Below are 6,141 nucleotides of genomic sequence, written 5' to 3' on the forward strand. Positions count from 1 at the left end.
CATATTTATTTGCAAAACACAATGTAATAGAAATGGACATCGTACTTTGCATTTATATAGCAACTATTTCTCCAAGGACCTCAAAAGATTCTGCAGCCATCACTGGATTCATCCTTGTTACATGCTTGTAAAATGAAGGAGAGGCAAGGATTACTCATCCTGTTTTATTAAAGCGGAAGCAGATGCCCCAGGAGGATGCGCGGATTGGCCAAGGGCATATTGCGAGTCATTTATTTGCGTAAAACCATGTAGGGACTGAAATTAGTCCCAAATGGTCCTTATACTTGCGGGTTTTACCTACAGATTTCTGAAAAGAAAATGATTCTGTTTCGCAGACTCATGTTCGTGATTCAGACCATCGGATGGTCAGTGTCCAGGGTGGGGTATGAACTGGGGAAGGGAAGAGGTGAGCAAGAGTTTGGTGTATCACTTTTCCTTCCATGGGCTGCTCCCATGGGCTGCCCATAGGATATGGGCGGATACAGTATTCTTGACCCAAAAAACAGGGAAAAATCTCCCTGCCATCATTACACCAGAACAAAAAGATAAGCCTCCATGTTAATAACTGACATTTAATGAACGCCCACAAGTACACATTTTCAATGTGCATTTCAATACACTTTGTCATTTATCTTACAATGACTAGATGAGCTGGTGTTCTTTCCTTGAAAAGGTAAGAAACAGGCTCAAAGAGATTGGATGTCTTTTCCCTGGTCAGATAACTAGCAAGTTTAGGCTCAGGATTTGAATACATTTTTGCTCATTTGAATAGCTGTGCACGTCAACCATGTTTTACTGACATGACTTCACTCCCCCAACTCAATGCAGGTCCTGGAGCCACGGCCTAGAGAACTTGAAGAAACTAGAGTCAACCTGGCGCTCCACTGCTGCCCCCAAATATTCCAAGTGACAGCCCAAGGTAAGTACTCATCCACTCCGTTCTCCCTGGAGAGATCCATTGGACATGGCCCTGCCTCAGGCCACTCTGAGCGCCAGGATAGTTCAAGCCTTCCTGGTCCCAGATTCACACCTTGTGTCTAACCCAGGCCTGAGCTAATGGCAGAGCCAACTGAGTTCCAGGAGCAAGGGAAGGATGCAAAGACAATCACCCAGAAGCTGCCCCAGCGCCCTGGGCTCCCACCTACATGGAACAGTCACAGCACCAGAGTCCCAACCATCACTGGGTAGTAGGTGCAGGGTCTGTTTTCTGGGGCCCTCGGGTTCTTCACTCAGAGAGAAACTGAGGTACAGACTTGTACCCAGTTACCAAGGAAATCGGAACGTGGGAAAGCAGCAGGGACTATGTTCCCTGGCATTTTCTCTAACTTAGAGTTCAGTCGCTAGAATGTGATATTGTAAGTGGTAAAGTCATCCTCTGCAAATGAGGCTGGAAGAGGGAGAACCCCTGCCTCGAATGGGACCTCTTACTATGCTTTAAGTGCTTTCTAGGCAGCATCTCATTTACCCTCCTGACTCGGAGGTGCGGGTATTATTACTCCCTTTCTCCAGAGAAGGGAAGTGAAGCTCAGAGTTGAAATAGCAGAGCTAATATGTGATGAAGCCGGGGTTTAAGCATGGCCCCTGGGGGGTCGTACCCTTCCCATTAAGCCTCACTGACCTGCACAGACTTCACTGGTGAGCCCTTCTCCTGATGACGTCACCCCAACGACCGTGCCGGGAAGCTTTCTGGCCATCACAGTAACGGGTGTGAGTCACAGACGCCGACAAAGCCAAGTGTGGGTGCAATGCCCTCTTTGGGAGGCACTGAGTCACCGGGGCTGGGGCTGAGATGCAGACATAACAGCACGGGAGCGCTCAGGTTTCGCTCTCCAGCTGGTCATCAAGGGTAGGGCTGTCCACAAATGCAGGTCCCCTATATAATGGTACACATACCGTGAGCCACAGAAGCAAGCCACACAGGTCATCTTGAAATATCGGGCCCTTACATGAAATAAGTAAAAAGAAACAGGTGACATTCATTATAATCGTGCATTTCATTGAAACCAATACGCCCCCTATCATTTCAACATGTAATCCATGTGAAAAATAAATATTCATGAGCTATCTCACATGCTCTTGTTGTGTCTTTGAAACCCAGTGTGGCTTTTACACTTACGACACATCTCCACTTGGACGAGCCATGTTTCAAGTGCTCAGTAGCCAAGATGTGGCTCGTGGCTACCATGTGGGATGGAGCAGGTCTAGAAGAAGAGCACATGGATGGAGGCTTGGAAAGCTTGCATTGTGGGTGCTGATTCTGACCTACTACCAAGGTGATGCAGCCGAGTGGTTGAGAGGTTGGACCTTGGAGCTCTACTTAGCAGCCTTTGAATTCCAGTCCCACTGTATGCCCGCTTGGGCAAGTTACTTAGCCTCAGTTGCCTCTGTTTCCTCACGTGCAAAATGGAGACAAAACCATGACCTGCCTCACGGGGTTTTTGTGAGGAAGAAATGAAGAAGTGCTTAGAACAGTAATGGGCGGCACGTAGGAAGCGATATAAAGGCATTTGCTACTGTTATTATTAATCCCACTGGGACTCAGTTTCCTTTCTGTAAAATGAGGATGTTGAAAACAGATGACGATTAAGATCCCTTCTCGCTCTGTTGTTTAATGGAACACAGGGGTGAGAATCCAATTCTGGTGCTTTGTCTCATCTCTGAGCGTTAGCTCTGAAGCCTGCCTGGGGCAAGATCTCAGATCCAGCCTGTTTCTAGAGAGGAGGCTTGTGAGTCGCTCCATGGCCTGCGTGGGGGAAGTGGGTAGAAAGACTCGCTGCCTTGTTGGTCGTCCACATTAGAAACGTGTCCCCTCCATCCGGGGCGCGTGTTGATTTGCTCCCTGGACAGCCTCCAGCTCCTCACAGAGGCCCCCACAGACACTTACAAGCCCCCATGTATAATCCCTCAGCGATTTGAACCTCTGAGCGCGAAGAAATCCAAGCGGGGCTTACAGTTTGGAGAAAAACTCATCCTTTTCCAAGTGCCTCCTACACCCGCTAATAGAAACAAACCCCCAGAGAGGCTGCTGACCCTGCAGCTTTGCCCACCAGCTGTCCTTGGGGCTGAGAGACAAATGGGAAGCTGGGCGATCAAAAGGCCAAAGGCTGGAAAAGCCGCGAATGAAGATGCCACAATCGAAGCAATAGCAACCCCAGAGGTCGCACCTCGCTGGCTGGCTTCTTTCCCCTAGAGACCAAACTGGTGAGGAATAGAAACTGAAGGTGGAAACAGCCCAGTGGGTCAGGCACATCGTCTCCAGGGAGGCGGGCAGGGGAGAGCGCACTTCCAAACTCCTCTCCAGGGATTGCTGCAGTCCCTCTAGGGGTGACTCAAAGGCTGGAGGCTCTGCAGCTTGTCTTCGAGGGCAGGAATCCAATATGTCTTCCCCAGGAAGCCAAACAAAAGGATGATGGGCTGCTCGTCTCAGAAGAAGAAGCTCAACAACAGGGCCACGGCCCCTCCCGCCAAGCAGCGGTTCCCTCCCAGCTGCTCACGGAGACGTGCCAAGAGCTACAGTCCCCCCGCACTCAGTAAGCCCTCACCCAGAGCCCACCCTGGAAGGAGAAATGCCGAAGAACTGGGAATCAAGCCCCATCCACGAGGAAGGACTCAGGACCACTCACGGGGCAGAGTAACGAGAACGAAGTGCCATCCTGGCCCAGGAGGAGGCGGGAGGAACACTCAGAGGCCTTAGACGATTGAGAGCGAGTCCTGAGTCCTTTGCCTTCTCTAGGCTGAGCCAGAGAGATGTTTCTGCACCTCCCTGACTGAAATATTTCAATATTCTGCCCTGCTTGAGTGCCCTTGATGCCCATGGCGAAAGGGACCACATTCTCCCTGTGTGACCTGCCAAGAGCCCCTTGGCAGCTGGGCAGCACCACAAAGAACCCCAGAATCCCACGATCTAAATCAAGGGGGCGAACAGAGTGGAGTTGCCACCATGTGTGTGCCATTAGCGTCACTATCTCACACCCCCCACATCACCTCCCAGGTGAGCAAAAGAGGGAGGTCTTCTTAACTGCAGCAGCCAAATGACGTCACCCCCACCCAGCAAGTCCCAAAGGGAGTTTCCTGTCTGCTCCGTGAAGGGACATAAAGCTCCTACCGGAGCTGGACCCAGGAGAACTGGAATGTGGAGGAAGAGGGTGGAATTTTTGCACACTGCAAGAAGAAGAGCAGCAGTTTTCTTCCATGAGGCCACCTGTGGTTCCGTTTCTGTGCGTCTCCAGGCCTGTTCCTTCTGCTCATTAGGTAAATGTGCCAACGCAAGGAAAGAAATCAAGGTCTGCTTAGCTTCCCCCACTGGCCCTGTCAATCGTGCCGAGGAAGACAGTTCCTGCCACACAGCTCAGGAAATGGGCCCCAGAGGGCCGAGGAACAGCTCCATCCTGCAAATGTATTTACACAGCGCAGTGCTTGTTCTTCCGGTTTCGCCAGCAGCCCACCTCTCCGGAGATGCCCTGGGGAAGTTTCATCACCTGGGAGGGCTCCCAGCAGCTGCTCGCACCGAGTCCCTCCTCGATCATCAGAACAGACAGACTGTCTGGCTGTGCGGAGATGAGGCCACCCCTAGTGAGCCAGCTCAGTGGCTGACAGAAGGTTCTCCAGCCGGCAAGAGCAGACTGGGGCAGGCGGCCCCCCCGCGGCGCTCCCTGGCTGGGGCTGCTTTCTCAGACTGTCTAAGGAGATGCTCTCCTCAAGATGGAGGAGGCAGGCAAAAGCGTGGATTATGGCATCTTTGACAGAAGCACCACTTGGGTATGTGGGCAATGGGGAGAGGTCCAGGGTCAAGCTCCGACAGGCAACACTGAACAAAAAGGACGAGCTATGTTCCAGAGAGATCCAGGGCTGAAACGGGAGTTCAAAGACCATCCAGTCTGACCACCCATTGTACAGATGAGAAAAAAGAGGTTCAGAGAAAATAATTAACATAGCAGTTAATAACAGCAGCTTTGGTTGTAACCCCAGCTCTACAACTTGCTTGTTCTATAACATAACCTTAGACTTAATCTCCATGAGTCTCTCTCTTCTCATCTTTAAAATGCATGTAATAAAACCTACCTTATACAATGGCTCGTGAGGGTCACATAGGGTAATGAAGTAAATAAAGCATTTAGCACAGTAATTATATAACTAATGATAACGATTATCACTATTATTAAGTAATATGGCCATAATGATCCAGAGAATTTCATCTCAGACAAAGGACTCAAATTCCGTTTTTCAGTGATCAAAAGAGCCTTCACAACTAAGTTACTTTCTGTGTCAGTTAAGAATGTCATTCATCTACTAATAACAGTGGCTCAAAGACATTAGGAGTGTGGTCTCCCCTATAAGACCAAATGTAAGAAGCACAGAGCTGGTAAGGGGAGGGGTTCCATGAACCAGACTCCTGTTTCCCTGCCATCCTTAGCTCTTGGCTCTCACCTTAGCTCAAGGTCACAAAGTAGCTGCTGTAGCGCCAGCCATCAGAAGAAACGGAGTGGGAAAGAACGGTGAGGCGTTCGTGCCAGTGGAGTCAGCCCTCTTTTAACATGTTTCCTGGAAGCTTCATTCTGTGGCGTTTGCTTGTGATTGGACAAGCCTGGAGCCTGGCTGCAAGGGAAGTTGGACAACACCTGATAAAGGCAGGGGTTTTTTTGTTTTGTGTGGTTTTTCTGTTTTTGGGGTTTTGTTTGTTTGTGGGGATTTTTTGTGTGTTTTTTGTTTTGTTTTTTTCTTGTTTTTGGTTTTTTTGGTTTTTTTGTTTTTTGTTTTTTGTTTTTTTCTTTTTCTTTTTTTCAGAAAAAGGGGAGCGTGGACATTGCAGGATAATGAGCAGCCTTAGCCGTCAGCCACACTCTTTGAGTTAATGGATTAAGTCAGCTCTGGCATCTGCTTTGCATCTGGGACCTTCGAAAGATTCTCCAGATGTTCCCCACCTACCGTGTTTCCCCGAAAATAAGACCTAGCCAGACAATCAGCTCTAATGCATCTTTTGGAGAAAAAATTAATATAAGACCCGGTCTTATAGTATATAAGACCGGGCCTTATATTATAGTAAAATAATATAAGACGCATTAGAGCTGATTGTCCAGCTAGGTCTTATTTCCAAGGAAACACGGTATGTCTGCAGCTGCCCCGGAAGCCCAGCCTGGTGTA

General features: G+C 49.3%; 1 long non-coding RNA gene across 1 annotated transcript in view; it reads right to left on the reverse strand.

The window, feature by feature from the left end:
• Positions 1–1,920, reverse strand: part of LOC141567617 (uncharacterized) — a 214,893-nt gene extending 212,973 nt beyond the window's left edge. The window contains exon 1 of the long non-coding RNA XR_016021937.1: positions 1,619–1,920. This is a non-coding gene — a long non-coding RNA (uncharacterized LOC141567617). The remainder of the gene's footprint in view (positions 1–1,618) is intronic.
• Positions 1,921–6,141: the final 4,221 nt, after the last annotated feature.

This window comes from Rhinolophus sinicus, chromosome 8, assembly GCF_057876585.1.
Source record: "Rhinolophus sinicus isolate RSI-liver-muscle chromosome 8, RSI-T2T, whole genome shotgun sequence".
In the NCBI taxonomy this organism is placed as follows: domain Eukaryota; kingdom Metazoa; phylum Chordata; class Mammalia; order Chiroptera; family Rhinolophidae; genus Rhinolophus; species Rhinolophus sinicus.